Source organism: Protopterus annectens, chromosome 3.part0 (assembly GCF_019279795.1).
Source record: "Protopterus annectens isolate FY-2018-M chromosome 3.part0, PAN1.0, whole genome shotgun sequence".
In the NCBI taxonomy this organism is placed as follows: Eukaryota; Metazoa; Chordata; order Ceratodontiformes; family Protopteridae; genus Protopterus; species Protopterus annectens.
In genome coordinates this window covers 1,438,132,499-1,438,149,369 of record NC_056731.1, presented here as the reverse complement: position 1 = coordinate 1,438,149,369, position 16,871 = coordinate 1,438,132,499, and positions in this window count along the sequence as shown.

Genomic DNA, 16,871 nt, shown 5'->3' with positions numbered 1-16,871 from the left:
TACCAACATGCTGTTACTTATGTTACCGAGACACATACTGTGAACATATAACAATGCATGCTAAACCTGTACTACATGGTATGTCTGGTGCGTGTCAATAGTACACAACTAATGTAATATACACGTCTCTCACTATTCACAAAAAAACTAATGTAATATACACTTCTCTCACTATTCCTACACAACTAACGTAATATACACTTCTCACTATTCTGTTCACCCTGTGCATCAGACCATTTGAGCATGTCCCTGCACCAATGGTGTGGATGACAGGGATGTGGCACAGGCTTCATCATATGCACAGGGTGATAATGTTTGCCAGGGGCATAGGCTGCACCAATGGATGACATCTTGAGTGTGGGTAAAGGCCAGTGATATGACTGGACATGTCTGTTTAGTATGCATGTGGGTGTTGTAGTGCCCTACAGATGTCTTTGCTGTGTGCGTGTATGTGTACACACAGTTCTGCCTTTTGTGAGGCCTACACGGTGTATTTTTGACAGCTCCAGATTGTACAGACCAGGTTGTACAGCTCACTGTGTCCGGCCACGGCCACGTGGCCTGTACCTGCCAGGGGTTGCACGGGCACTACCAGGCGGAGGTACAGCTTGGCTACTGTCTGATGACACATGTCCACTGGAACTGTGTCCCCACTGGGAACGTCCAAGGCCACATCTACATGGCCTGCTGTGTCCTGGTGTGGACAGCGCAGCACCAGCTGCACTGCTACTGCTACCAGCACTATGGGAGCGGGCATGTGAGGTGGCATGCTCACGTTGACCTGCACTAGGTGGTGTAGCTGGCCTACATCCAAGTGGCCTACACCTCACTTTTACCAGATGTTCCAGCACAGACAGCTCATGCTCGCGGATTGCCATGCCATGGTCAAGGATTCCGACCATGTCACCCAATCGCCTGTCCAGAACATCAGCAATCTGCTGTTGAGCATTTGCCAATGCCTGGATGTTGTCATTTAGGGTACGGATAGCAGCCCTCTGCAGCCTCTGTCCTTCTCTATTCTGCCATTCAGCATGTGCCTGTGCCACCATTACAGTCTGGAACATGTGTCTGGTGATACCAGCTGCTGTGCTCTGTCCTGCAGGTGCATGTCTGCCAGAGGTCCTCCTACGAGCAGCACCGGCCACATGCCTGTGTGGCACATCTGCAGTCATTACACTGACACCATGGTGTGTAGACACACCTTCTGTAGCCACCACACGTTCCTGTTCCATGCTAACAGACGCTGACTGTCCTTCCTCTATGGCCACTGGTGATGTGGTATGCATTGGCAGCAGAACTTAGTGCGGGGAAGAGGGGGACATAGCTGGGATGGAAACAATTGGCACAGATTCAGCCATTGACAACCCTGCCTATACCTCATGCATATGTTCATCGCTGCTAGTGTCTGTGGGGACACTAACATCAGATGGACCGCAGGAGGGTAACGCACCTACATCACCTGTGAATGCAAAGAAAGACTCTAAATTACTATAGACACACAGACACACACACACACACACACACACACACACACACACACACACACACACACACACACACACACACACAGACACACACACACACACACACACACACACACACACACACACACACACACAGACGCACACATGCACACAGACACACACACACACCATGCATGTGATTTGACAGATGGCATGCAGCATGCCTGTGATACGGCAGAGGGCATGCAGCTCAGACATTGATAGTGTTAGTAAGCATACCTCCCTGGGGTGCAAACTACAGCAAGCAGGTGTCATATCAGTAGCCATGCAGTTCACACAATCATGGTAGTATGCATGCATCCCCGTGATACACCATGTGGACCAGAACAGGATAACAGTGCACATGGCTGGCATGACCTTGACATGTAATCTGCTGATGTGTGCATTAACATGCATACATGTCTGACACAATGATGTCCTGACACATGTACAGCATCGTAATGGGCATCACATTGCGGTGTTGTCTGTATGCCCTACAGATAGAATCATGTTTAGCAAATGTGCATGGGCATGGAAGGGTAGTGTGAGCCGTCTACATTGCTATACAGTGTGAAGTACAAACACTGTGCCATTGCATGGCATCATGAGGCATCTATATTGCTGTACAATGCATAATATGTACACATTGCATAGCCATAATTGCATGAATACCCATAAGATAACTGTGGATTGTGACCCATGATGCTGAGGTGTATACACACCAAACCATGCTGTGTCAAGTGACAGGTCAGTAGAGGACCTACAGATGACACCCCTGCACAACAACTACAGGGTCTTAGCTGCCTGGCAACCATGTCCACACATAGTGGACATGTCAATTCACCATTTCCCACATGACATTGATGTACCACACACACGAGGTGCACAGCTAATGGTGATATCCTACAGCAGCAAGGGAAATGTACAGTATCTGTGGCCTGATGTGGTGTCAATGTCTGTGGAAGCTGTACAGGTGACTACCGTCATGCTATGACACAGTCGTGATGTTCAACAGATCTTATATGGTAGATGTCAGTGACACCTCCACTAGCTGTACACAGGCTTTTAGGATGTCCAGTGTACCACATCAACTGTATAATCAGTCAACTAAGTCTACATTTGGACAATGTGTGGACAATGTGCAACAGGGTGTGTACACATCACATCTACTGTGTGGCTACATGTCTCTGGCCATCCCCCATGGCCATGTGTGGACATGTGTTGACCAAATGTGTGTGATGGCCATCTCACATGTCTGTGTTGTCCCATATGACATACACCCATAGATGTCAGATATGTCACCATCCACAGGGCTATGCAGACAACGGGTTGTATGTTTATTATGTGGGGTATGGGTCATGGGATAGTGTGACAATATTGCAGCCAGAACACTACGTGTCTGGGACATGTCAGATGGCACATCACAATGTGTGCACCCAATGCAGGGGCATATAACACAGTGGTGACACCTGTGGGCTGCCCATATCACAGCTAACTGTGTGGTTCTGTTTGTGTACCACACATGTTGTTCCACTGCATACTACATATGCCTCCATTGTAGAACACCTCCACTGTTGTATGCACAGCTGACCACACATGTAGCAATGACAACTACTGTGGTTTCAAGTCGGTGTATCATTTCGTTTGTATATATTGCACGTGGGTGGCCTGTATGAATGATGGGTGATGCGACCTGTATATCATGACTGGAACAAACATCAGGTGTGCAACTGTTAACTGGCCACATGGCAAATAGATCTATGCTTTAACATGCCTGATACTGATGACAGTCTCACATGCAATGGACTCATGTCTGTGCGGCACACCAGAGGTACCTGTATAGGGGTGACACAGCAGTATGAACATTATCCCTGACTGTCTGACAGCCACAGGGTGCACTGTGCATGTTAAAACATTTGCCTGTATAATAGCATATATTATGCACATGTGTGCATACACAGGGTAGTATAATGTAGTATGCAGCATGTGTGTCCACATACCTTGCATATGTTGTTACTTTACATAATGTACAGTGACACATGCAACTAAATGGGATATAATAACCATATGTGCAGTACTGACTTACCAGGCAACTCCAGGCTCATTGGTTGGGAGACACCCAACTCCACGATGGCAGCTAGTGTGTGTGGATGCTGCTATGAGGGTGTCCCCAGACTGGCCAGTAGCTCCTCGGTGTGTGTGAGTGGGGGCTGGGTTGCTGGCCCACCACCTGTTCCACCTTGTTCCCTGGTGATTGCAGTGGCATGCTGTTTTGCATGTCGTATCAAGTCCATGCAGTGTCTGCGCACCTGCTGGTAGGTGCAGTTATGGCCACCCACATCGTTCACGCTCCTGTGTAGATCCTGCCACAGGTCCTCCAGCTGCTGGGCATGCTGTGGCACATGGCTGAACAACACCTCGTAGTTCTCATGGAGGTACGGGATGAGGACATCATCCTCCTGGTGGCTGTACGCTGGAAGGCATGTACGAGGCATTATCTGTAAGACATAATGATGGTGACAGGTCACAGTTTCAGAGATGTACAGAGATACTGCTGCACATACATTTCTATGACATCTAGTACATCTGCACAGTAATCTTTGCAAATCATCATGACACTGACATGACTGACGTGTTTGTGTCACACACATGTAACACCCATTATGCATTAGATATCATCACCATATATGTGTGTCTATGCATTGGATATCACCACCATATATGTGTGTCACCTCATTACAGTGTTCATACTCCATGTGAATGCTGTCTTGATGTGGGCATGTCTATTTTCCTGCACTGGTGTTCTTACCTATCTGCACATGCCTGGATGTGTCCACTGTACTGCTGTTGACCTTGATGCTGTGTATATGTCACATATTAACACAGACACAGCCTTAATGGACTTGAGCAGTGACAATGCACACATACGCATGGACACCTGTACATGTATGTGTTTTGCCATATACATCTACACAGCACTGTACAGCTGTTCAACATCCTGTCACGGATCACCTGTGTTGCACATGTGATAGACATGGGACAATGGCTAGTCGGACATCATTCGCAGGGATAGTTATCAACCATAGCATTTATGGGCAAGGTTTCCCAGCTGTAACAGACAGCCAGTATGCCACCGCCTGGTGCATCAGTGCCGCATTACTGATCCGGACAGTTAATACTACATCTACCATGCGGCCTTCACACCATGTATGACTGGGATGACATATGCAGCTTTGATGGACAGGGTTGCATGGTTTGGCGGGAGTATGTCACGTGTATAGCACAGGGATCTGTCCAGCATGTGGCGATCCTAGTATTAGGATGGTGGCTGTCCATGACATATGTCTTACAGATCAGGATATGGACATGTAGCATGTCCATCATCATGGTGTAATAAATGTCTTTATGCAAAGTAGACAGCATGCTGCGTAGTGGAGGTGAGGATTGTGAAGGCTGGTATCGCCAATCTACGCATGGCCATTACCCCTTAAAGGTGATATGTGATCCAATATTGGTCACCACAGTGCTGTATATGCCTGTCCAATGATCTCCATGCTCATGGATGGCACCCGGTCATGACATGGGTACCTCGTATGACTACCCAAGGAGCCTGGAGACATCACCAAGGCAGGCAGGTGTACTGCACAGCACCATCCCTTACACAGTGTCCATAATGTTGACCACAGCCTAGGTGGTAGTTAATGGGTACAGGGATGTTCACCTAGCGGTGACAATGCTGATATCATCCATCAGAATGTGCACATATGTCACACACCTCACCCACACAGCCCATTCTGTATGTTGTTCACAACACTGACACAGCTATTCCTCATAGGTCATGGCCATTCACATCCTTACATACACAGATGCCTAACATTTGTCTGTGTGGTATGGGCTACAATGAGGGTGGAGTACAACACATTAACCCTGTTCTACTGTAGCTGGCACTGGTTTGATAATCACATGTCACTCTGGCACCTTTTGTATTTGTGAGTCTGTCAACAGGCACTGGTAGAACACTCTTGTGACATACAAAGGTATTTGTAATCAAACATCTGTACTGTCTTGTACGTCTGTACTGCTAACATCTACAGTGATAATGGTTCATGGACATGCACACCATACTCAGCAGGTGCCACCCATTATGACTGTCGTCACCACTTGTGGGTTGATATTATCCAACACCCTATCTGTATTGTATGGTCATGCTAGGCACTTGTTCAGAACATGAGCATGTCATGAGCTACTGATTAATATAGCACCCATTCCACACCATTTCCCACAGGTACACTGGCTGTCATAAAATTTCCAGCTTGCTTAAGGTACAACAGCTTTTGTACACACGTAACGCACATATCCTGTGAGACATGGTTGTATATACAGGCATGTCCGACTGTCACGTACCAGTGCTATTGCCTGTCTATATGATGGATATGTCATACATGTGGCAATAGAGCAATTGTCTCATGTACACATTCAATGCTCACCTCCCAACATACGACACTACAGCCTGTGGGGGATGCACTTATGCAGCCCTGCTGGGGGTAATGCTGTCACCAACCCTGGCTGCATCTGACAGTCATGTGGGGATGTGTAACATTCGCAACACACCCCACTCATCACATAGTCCCACATGATCTCCACCACAGGCCACACATACGAGGACAACTTGTGCAGTACCTCTCCATACTCTGTGTAGGCACCAGAGGCAGCCCCCATCACGGAACACAACATCACCAACTTATAGCCCACAGACTCATGTGTGCCCATCACATACAGCCAATAGGGTGTTATAACATACACAACACACCAGTCATAGGGAGTCTGCAGTCGGTCACACTGCAGCTCCACACAGCAGGCTACACAAGGAGATAGTCGCTTACATTTTGATGTTGGGTAACTGGTTCTGCAACATAACCTATGCACCCATGCCACACCTCACCAGGTATGATGTGACTGTCATTCTCCATGTTAGTGTGACTGCCCTGAGATGCCACTTCACAGACTATGTGTGCAGGGAAATGCAATAGCTCACCAGTGAAGTAGCCCTGAAGGTGTGGGCCTAGCCCTGGGGAGCATTATGCATTCATCCGGACCCAATACCACTGTACAATGTAAATAAAATCACAGTCAAAGCACGAGATGAGAGACCAAAGTGCAATAGCGTAGTCAAATGTTTAATACCCGCTTTCGTCACAAGACTTCTTCAGAATGCAACAAATTACCCACTACAAAGCATTTAAATACTAGCACAAATTACAAACAAATTAACTAATTAAAAAATTAAGTAATTAAACTAATAAAGCCAATAAAAATGCTGTATAATTAAACAAAAAATAACAAAGAATCACAGTCCTTGTCAACATGTAATTTCCTATGTTTTAAAAAACATTTTACATTGATGGTGTCATTTAATCCCGGAAATTTATCTGAATTAAGTTTAATTTGCCACATGGTCTCACGTTGTTCTAAATAATTTTTAAAATCGCCTGCTCTAAGATCAGAATGCACAACATCCAAAACAGAAAATAAAAATTTTTTAAAAGTGTTGCAAACAACTGAATGTTTAAAAAGAGCATTATTCTCATCCTTAGTTTTAATACTGTACAAGTGCTCCCTAATTCTAGTTTTAAGACATCGGGTTGTCATTCCAATGTAAAATGCTGAACATCCAGAACATTGGCTGATATAAATAACCCCCGTAGAGTTACAATCAACGTAACCGGGAACCTTAAAGGTAGTGTCAATAGTTTCAATTTTGATGTAAGGTCCCTCAGAGATAAACCTGCACATGTTGCAACTATGACAGCGGTGCATCCCAATCTTGTTAGTGTGTACATTAGATTGAACATGAGTGTTACATTCTAAAATTTTTTTCAAGTTGTTGTGATTCCTAAAAACAAACAAAGGTCGATCACCTACTGTTTTCCTAATGTCATTATTACCATTAATAATCTTCCAATTATCAATGATAATTTGCCTAATGTATCCTCCATCAGAACTAATGTCCAAAGAGCACGTGACGTGTGGGTTAATGTCATTTTTCATATCTAATTTGCCAACAACACTAGCTGGCAAAATAGGAAAGTCTAATAAAGCTTTAAAAGAGCAAGAACGCCTGCTCAAAATCAGCAGGCATTCTTGCTCTTTTAAAGCTTTATTAGACTTTCCTAAAATGACATTAACCCACACGTCACCTGCTCTTTGGACATTAGTAACAAGACAAGGACTGTGATTCTTTGTTATTTTTTGTTTAATTATACAGCATTTTTATTGGCTTTATTAGTTTAATTACTTAATTTTTTAATTAGATAATTTGTTTGTAATTTGTGCTAGTATTTAAATGCTTTGTAGTGGGTAATTTGTTGCATTCTGAAGAAGTCTTGTGACGAAAGCGGGTATTAAACATTTGACTACGCTATTGCACTTTGGTCTCTCATCTCGTGCTTTGACTGTGATTTTATTTACTTGGTTTTTTGCTTTGTTCGCACCACTGTACAATGACTGACTGTGTCACTTCAACAGTTGCCTATGCTTCTGCTGTCATTTCACAGGCATCTGGTATCTGTCCGCTTTGACTGACCTGGTCAAACACAATGCTTTGGCACAGATGACCTGCACCTGTCAGCCCTGGGAGTACAGATCACATATAATGCTCTTTCTGCTTCTATACTGCCTGTCTTGCACAGTTTCCAATAACAGTCACCGGCAGAACGGGAACTGGCAAGCAGGACATGGGGTCATGTGACACATTGCTTGCATCTTCCTCTGTGACACACGCAGGCAAGACACACCTTATAATGCATCACTCCAATATCTCTGCAGTGACTGGGACCTGCCTCTAGGCTCTGCAGAGCACGCCTGCAATGACAGGTTATAGACAGACCATACCTTTCAGGCACATACCTGGACATGCACACCCACAAATGGGTGTTCCCATATCCCACTATGTTGTGCACACATCCTGGCTAGTTACTTAGCACAATGCATCAGAGGTGCTCCACGTGCAACTAACTGTGTCCGGAACCACTATACACATTGTAACAAGCTACAAATTCAACAACATACCCCACGGTTACCAGACCTCATTTGTTGGTGTACTGGACAGTAGGGCTCAGACAGCTACTACTGATGTGTGACTGACACTACCACACACTTAACTGGGATAGCAACTCATGTATCGACACATCCATGAGTCATAACCTCCACTCGGCTGGATCAACCCATACACACCACCTCCAAGACCAACATTAACCTTGACATGAACACTACTAATATGTGACTGGTGTTCCACACCTGGGGTTATCCCCTCATTGGTGGATTCCAAACATATGCTAATCAACCTTGTTAGCCACATCCCGGCACCACACCCTTCAAGGCATACACAGTACATGAGTACTATAACACCTACTAAAGATGTCTTATGACAATGGTTGTTAACATCATGACACCCATGCAGATGGACAATGCACTTACAAATGCTGAAACATACCCCAGTGCAGTTCATTAGCACGTACACGACTGCATGAATCATGCTATTCCACACAGAGCCATGATGGTACACACCAGATAACAGACGCCACTCTGGTGGTCAAGTTCCATGGACATAATGTACAACAACAGGTGGAGGCTGTTGCATAGTGGTGTACAATCCCATGGGTGGGGTAGCTCACTGGTCAGCCTCGGTAGGGCCACGGGATCCCTCATCACATACTCCAAGACTAGCTACATAAACATTACTGCGACACTTTCCGGGATGTACCACAAGGCATTATGGTGGTATGTCAGTAGTCGTTGGCAACACCCACATCTGCTCTCACATACAACAGTCACTCAGGAACATTACAGACCCAGGTGATGTTAGCAACATGCTGGCAGATGGATTCATTGCTAACATTACACATTCTCACTCACTACAGGGCCACAATCCATGCAGGAACATTGCAGTGTCCCTGCGGTCACACCTACACAGTACTAATCTGCACTCTATATGTCCTGGGACACTGGCCCCATGTCACCTTCCAAAGTCCCAGGCTGTGATGTCCACAAACCTCTGAACGACATGTCTCCCCATTAGGCAACCATATTCAGTAATAGCCTTGTATCAGACATTGTGGCCCCTGAATGGCACACAGCAACATTTATCACACTCCACACAGGTGGCACCACAATGCATGAGTGGGACTATAGTCCTACACACCTGACTGGACTGTTCTGCATGGCTATGGGGCATATCATCAAGGACGTAATTCACAGAGACATTGTTGGGCTCTGGTCCTTTGATGCCACCCAGGTTGGACTTGTTAGGGCCAGAGCATGGCCCCTACACCTAGTGGACTCCTTTCATACAGTTACCAGGGTAGTTGATGATGGTACGGGAGTCCACACACCCTACAGTGTCCTCTCATTGCCTTTCAGCACCGTTCTCCATTCTGGTATTGACAACATACACATCCACCTGCACATCATACCCTATGTCTCAGTTTATTATGCAATGTGGCTCATGGACAGGACACACACAATGAGGGTAGCATACCATAGTACCTACTGCATTTCAGTTACATTTGCCATACCACAGTCCTCAGTCATTGGGCCCCTCATGTTCAGTATATGCTTCCCTGAAGTACAGGCTCGCACAGAGGGACTTTCCCTGCCTAGCTTTACAAACCCCTGCATACATAGCACCATGATTGATCCACCAGCTGATACTGACTCCATCCATATGGGTGTCACTGTGACAGATACCTGATATGAATATCATGGCCTCAAGCTGCATGACACAAGGTGCATGAACATCACCTTTTCATTACACCATTCACCCACTGACTATCACATAGGTGGTAGTCCCTTACATACATGTCACATTGTACATGTTTGTAGTACACACGTATGTCACACCCACTCCTGTAGTTACCGTATTGCCACTGTGGCGTGGATATCCTTCTACATGGCCACACTTATCTGTACTGGGTGTGTAGCTGGTACATAGGCACCCATTGTACCTCTGAACTCAAGTAGTCTACACAAATTCAAGGGTACACCACCATATTTAGCGTGTACCTTACACAACAGCTACAGCTTTACATACCACACCATTAACACACCATGACATTTACTGAGCTCTGACAGTTAAAGTATGTGGCTGAACTAAGGACATCACATCTGTACACATTTGCATACTCTGCTGAACGGACAGGGCCCATGTCCACAACAATATTAATGGATATACTTCACATACACGACATAAGCAAAAGTCACTGTGAGCAACATGCTCATGGATATGTGCACACACACAACAATGAGTGGGATGTGCTTGAGGGTTACATTCTCAAACCGGTTACTCACCTTGCTTTGGAACATGAGTCCTATGTACATCACACAGGGACACTCAGTAGCACTGTTCATGTGATACCTCCCTTGGTGGTTGGGAGACACATGTACGCCAGGGATCACTGCAGTGGCTGTACTGTGCAGAGGTGCAGGTAACACATGGCTCTGCTGTTCACAGGACACTACCCTAGAGAGGTGCCACTGGTGTGAACACTGTAGTTGTGCTTACACATAGACTTGCCAGACTGCATAGTACCCCACTATGAACCTGTGAAGCTATTACATGTCCTGTGTGCATGGTTACTTGGTAGCCCTTCCATTTAGATTAGCTATCATGCTATTGCAATGTCCCATGCCTACAAGCCAAATGTATCCTGTTATTGTACATGCCAATAGATGACACCTTTGGTATGCATGATATGCCTGTTATGCTGTGTAGAATATCTGACATATCTACCTACAATACTATATATTACACATATTTCACATAGTATCCCATAATGCAAAGCATACTTGCACAGCGGGACCACCTTAGACATGTCATTGTCGTTATATGCCCATACACATGCCTACTGATGGCGGGTTGTATGGAAATGTTCTGTTTAAAGCCCTCATGTAGCATCCCTTGTGGTGTCTGTGATGTGTACCTTGTGGACCACTGCTGGACGCACAGTTTCTACATGCGTTAGTATGCTCAGAAAGACATCACTACATAAATACCTTTTCCCACTTTATGCATTGCAGACACTTTTAATTAATGCAAACCAGGCTATACATACAGTAAATAATTAATAAAAAACATGCTACACATAAAATTACATACCGAGTGTTCTACATACCTTGTTATCATTACGGACTTTTGTCTCTATCTCTCTCACACTGCTTAAACAGGTAGTTTGTTTGAGCATACGGTTTGAATGTCTAGCAAGTCATCCTTATATACGTCGATACCTGTAACGTGGTTTCCTCCCGCCAATTGGTGTTCCTGAGTGACTAATTACTTGCATATCAGCTGTGCAGCTACTCCATTCACCAATTACGTGCCAACAGTGGTGTATAATTTAATTCTACACTTGGGCGTTGCCCATTTGCCCTACCTTTGGGGAGACGGCCTGTATTGTGTTTTGTTATGTGTAATTGAAACTGCTATGCATAGAGACAGTTATACTTTGGATTCATGTCCCCCGTGGATTGTGTGTGACAGCTAGAGTATGTGGTTCAACATGTGGGTGTTCCTGTCATCCCAACGTCTGATAATGGACTATTGCAAACAAAACCTGTAACATCGCCATTTGTTCCATTATATAACGGCTGCAATTTTACATGGTGCCTTTAATTATATCTCTCACAAGGTATGTTGACGGTTCTGCAGATGTAATTGACTAACTGGATGTTTGTGCTGTTATTGCAGTCTGTATTGCTATAATTTCTAGTGTGGGGGATGCCGGTGGGGTACGTAGTATATACAGGTTTGTGGGGCTTGCATTTCTACATATTCCATATATATGTGTGTGGGCTCCATCCCTAATTAAAGAGCTATCAGTTAGTAGACTTATGTTACGGGATTGTACATTGGGCCATTGTTAATTGGTTTCTATATAGTATGCAGGTGAGCTTGATACTTCCATACCTCCGGAATTGCAGCAATATGTGAAGGGATATGTCTAACTGACAGCTAACCCGTGTATTTCTGTCCCAGATATTTGCAGTCATTGCGGTTGTGTTGGTAACAGAACCTCTTTGCCATGGGTTGCCACCTTTTCATATGGCCATTTTTGGACACTTTGCGGGATGCTCAGCAGTGTTTACAGGCCAACATATAGCCACGGTCGGTATGCAGGTTAGCACATACTTTTATCCTCAATATATATCTATTGTGGGGCTTTGGCTACTTATCATATTGCATGTAACATTTATGTTTCTTACATACAGGCATAACTAATTATATATGGGACATATTAATGTCCTACAATCCCGGACATATGCCCTTTGTAATGTTTTTTGTCAGGACACACCTGCCCAGGGAGGAGCTGTCCCTCCTAATGTGGGACAGGTGGTAACAGTATGCCTACGGCTAGCTATACCCACACCTACCATAATGATCTACCTCTGAGTTGGCACTAACAGACACATGATGCAGACACACACACACATTACAGTCACACGGAGACGCACACGGCACCCTCAACACACACATACACAGACTACGGCATCACAAACACAGTTGAACACAGTACCTACGTGGACCGCAACACCGGCAGCGGTAACTAAATGTCCCTTCATATCATCATACTATTACTCGCGGTTGTACTGTTCCGGTACTGTGTTCTTTCGGTCTTTCAGCCTCGTGGTTACATATGTCGGTATGTTACACATTCCATAGTTGGCGGTATCCTATTTATTTGTACCTCCAAGGTGTTATGAATGTCGTTGACCTATCTATATATATATTTGCAGATATCGCTGACTCTGTATATATCAACATCTATCACTTTATCGCCCTTTCTATCTGTATTATATATATGTATATATCTGTACATTTATATATATATATATATATATATATATATATATATATATATATATATATATATATATATATATATATATATATATATATCTGACGGGGAAAGTGACAGGAAAGCTGCACCTTTCATTGTGTACTTGTTGGTGTATACTGTTTCCTGGACTTTGCACATTTGTGTCTTTACCTGTCACATTACACACCTGCCATAGGTTAGGGTTACCAGCTGTCCCACTCTGCGAGGGACAATCCCTCTTTGGGCACTTGTGTCTTGCAAAATATTTGTGAACATGGCAAATGTCCTGGGATTTTAGAACATACTTATTTCCTATAGTTTATGTAATAGTTGCATAAAACAGTTATTCTGTATTTGAACCACCTATATGTTCTAGAAACAGAATAAGTAAGTAAACATTACAAGAATGAGCTTTTATCTAGGCAAAACAGTGAAGTTCTGCATTTCGTACTGGCCTGGTGTATGTGCCGGCCTGCAGACATCTGACGTATGTCCCACATTGGTCATTTGAAGAGGTGGCAACCCTACCATAGGTACATCTTGCCTAGCAATAATGTTAGGTGATTCTATACATGATTGTGTGTTCTACACCTGGCAGTGGTTGTTTTACCCTTCAGAGCAGGCGCTATTAGTACAGGGCTGAATAATGCTGGTTTCACCTGTTCTGGACATCATTGACCGTGATCTGTGCGATATTCGGTGTAGCTTATCCCTGTTTCGCACATATCCATGTAGTCATATTTAAACGTCGCTTACCAGCAGTGGGCAATGCATATTCCTGGTAATGTGTGCTAAACATGATCTGCTGATCTGCATCCAGCATGCATTACTCGTGCCTTCGGGATTACGTTACATCCCTTGCAGGACGTGGGACCAGGAACATGCACGATGGTCACTGCATTTAACATATGGCCATCTGGGATTTGTACATGTGTTATGTCGTTTTGTACGTGGAGTATACTACGGCTGTTACTCCACACTGCACTCACATGGGTAACTCAGTTAGTTTACATATTGATGAGTCCAGTTAATGGTATGTCCATGTGATGTTTACTGGATGTGCTCCAGCATTGGGTATGTATATCTCAGTGAGCCACACACGATACTGTGCTACACCTTCAAATGACCATGGGTGGAGCATGCTGGGGTGAGGAATACCTGTCATGGGTACACCACATGCCTTGACACAACATCCATGATTATATTATGTGCAGCCCCTCATTAACGCAGCAGGGACTCTGTACTGAGTGTGTGCAGAACAGTGCTTACACACATGTGCTCCCATGATTGCCTCTGCTCCTCTATGCGACAGTTGGTTACTCGATGTTGTGGTGACAGGGGACACTGTTTGCCCCATTTGGTGTATGGCCTCTGACAGTCGGCCGTGAACCTACCATTGTACCTGGAAACCTATACACACAGCACCACTATATGGTGATAGGTGCATGTGCTGTTCAGGTGTTGACATTCCTTGTTCCTATAGCTGTTGTGTGTACAATGTTTGAGGGCTGCCTATGTGGGATTCACACAGTGGGCCACCTATACATTACAATTTACAGGTGGTCGTGCTTGTGTGCCATCCATTTTACTGTGTGTGCAGGTGGAGAGGTGTGTCAGTCCATAGGGGCCTACACTGTCAGAGTATGTGCTATATGTTCACTCTTTGCCAAGGCGTAGACATATTGGGCATGCCTCCATCTGCCTACTGGGGCTGGCACAGTTTGTTCATGGTCTGAATCCCTCTGTGCCTGTGATGACCTTGGCAATTGTGGTGGACTATGAGGGCCTTCACCATTTTGTCCCTGCTGCAGCTGTTTCCACAGGATCATATTATGTAGCATGGCACATACTATGACAATGTGGGAACACGTGCCTGGAGAGTACTGCAAGGCTCCACCAGATGTGTCCACGCACCGGAACCATGATTTCAGCATCCCGAATACACGCTCTATGATGATTCTGGTTTGTGCGTTTCCCTCATTATGGCATTCTTGCATGGGTGTGTGTGCATTTCTGATGGGAGTCATCATCCACGGCTCCAGTGCATAGCCAGCATCCCCCACAAGGTGGCCATGTGTGATGTCCCCCCTGACAAATACCTGATACAGCTGTGAGGCATGCCAGATATGGGAGTTGTGGTAGCTTCCAGGGCTGCCAGCACACACATCCATGATAATGCCCCGGGCATTGCACACGACCTGGCAGTTGATGGAGTGGAATACCTTGCGGTTTATGTAGCACCTACCATGCTCACCGGGTGGTGACTTGATTTGTATGTGCGTGCAGTCTATCACACCCAGTACCTCTGGGTAGTGTGCCACATGGTGGAAGTGATGCATATTGCTGGCCAACTCCTCCTGAGTTCGGGGGAAGTATATATGCTCATTGGCATGTGGTAACATGGCATCCAGGAACTGGTGTAGTACCCTGGATGCTGATGCCTGTGAGATCCCCATTATATCTCCAGTTGGCCTTTGAAAGGTACCTGTGGCTAGTATTCACATGCTTACACATACCTTCGTGTCCACTGAAATGGGTTCCCCTCTGTTATTTCTTGTTCTCAGGCATGGCCGGCGCAGCTCCACTATTTGCTGTTAGATGTCCCTGTCCACCCTGTAATGCTCTACTATCTCCAGATCATGTAGCCCCTGGTAGGTTACCCTTGGTCTGAACACTCTTCTCCTCCTCCTGGGCCTGCGGTGGTTGTCGGCATCATCCTCCACAACACCATCAGTCTCTAACACATGCTAATGAATCACAGCTATGGCAGCTCCCAACATGTACATTTTAAAAGTTCCCCGTGTGTTTACACCTATGGTGCAGTGTTTGGGAATTCACAGGTGTGTGTAGGGTGCTTTCACACTTTATAGTATTGTTCTGTGAACAGCAATGATGTCATAGGGTGTGTATGTACGATCGTAGCTACAGGGTATCTTATGTGTTTTACTACCAGAACTACTATTGTGGTGCCTTTGGTGTTGAATTACATTTGGCTGCCGTGGATTACCTCTTGACCTTCCCTTTACATTTCTGCACGTTCCACCTACCTTTTTCTGGCATGCATCCAGCAGCCTGCTTTCATTTGTACTTTCCTAGACCTGGCATATCTTGCGTAATGTGTGCTATTGTCAGTCTACTGTCGGTTTGCTTTGCTCTGCTATGACAGATCTCCTATCTTTGCAATCCAATGCCTCCCCTCCTTTCTTTGCATTCCGATGCCTCCCCTATCCTGTTTTGCAGGTTTCTGCGAGCAGACTTGACAGCTGCCGTCAAATGGCCTCCGTGAGTTGATTGGTGCTGATTGCTCATTAGTACGCCCATTACCCTACTTTGGCATTTCCTTCTTTTTTTCCCCTGACCTTCCTGTTTGTGCTATTATTCGTGCCGCGTGCATCCACTTACTGGGTTTCGGGCATGTTTTCATCCCTGTACACATGCGCTTTTGGTCACCATGTGTGCTCTCAACTAAACGATTCTATACCTTCATCCCCACCCCTGT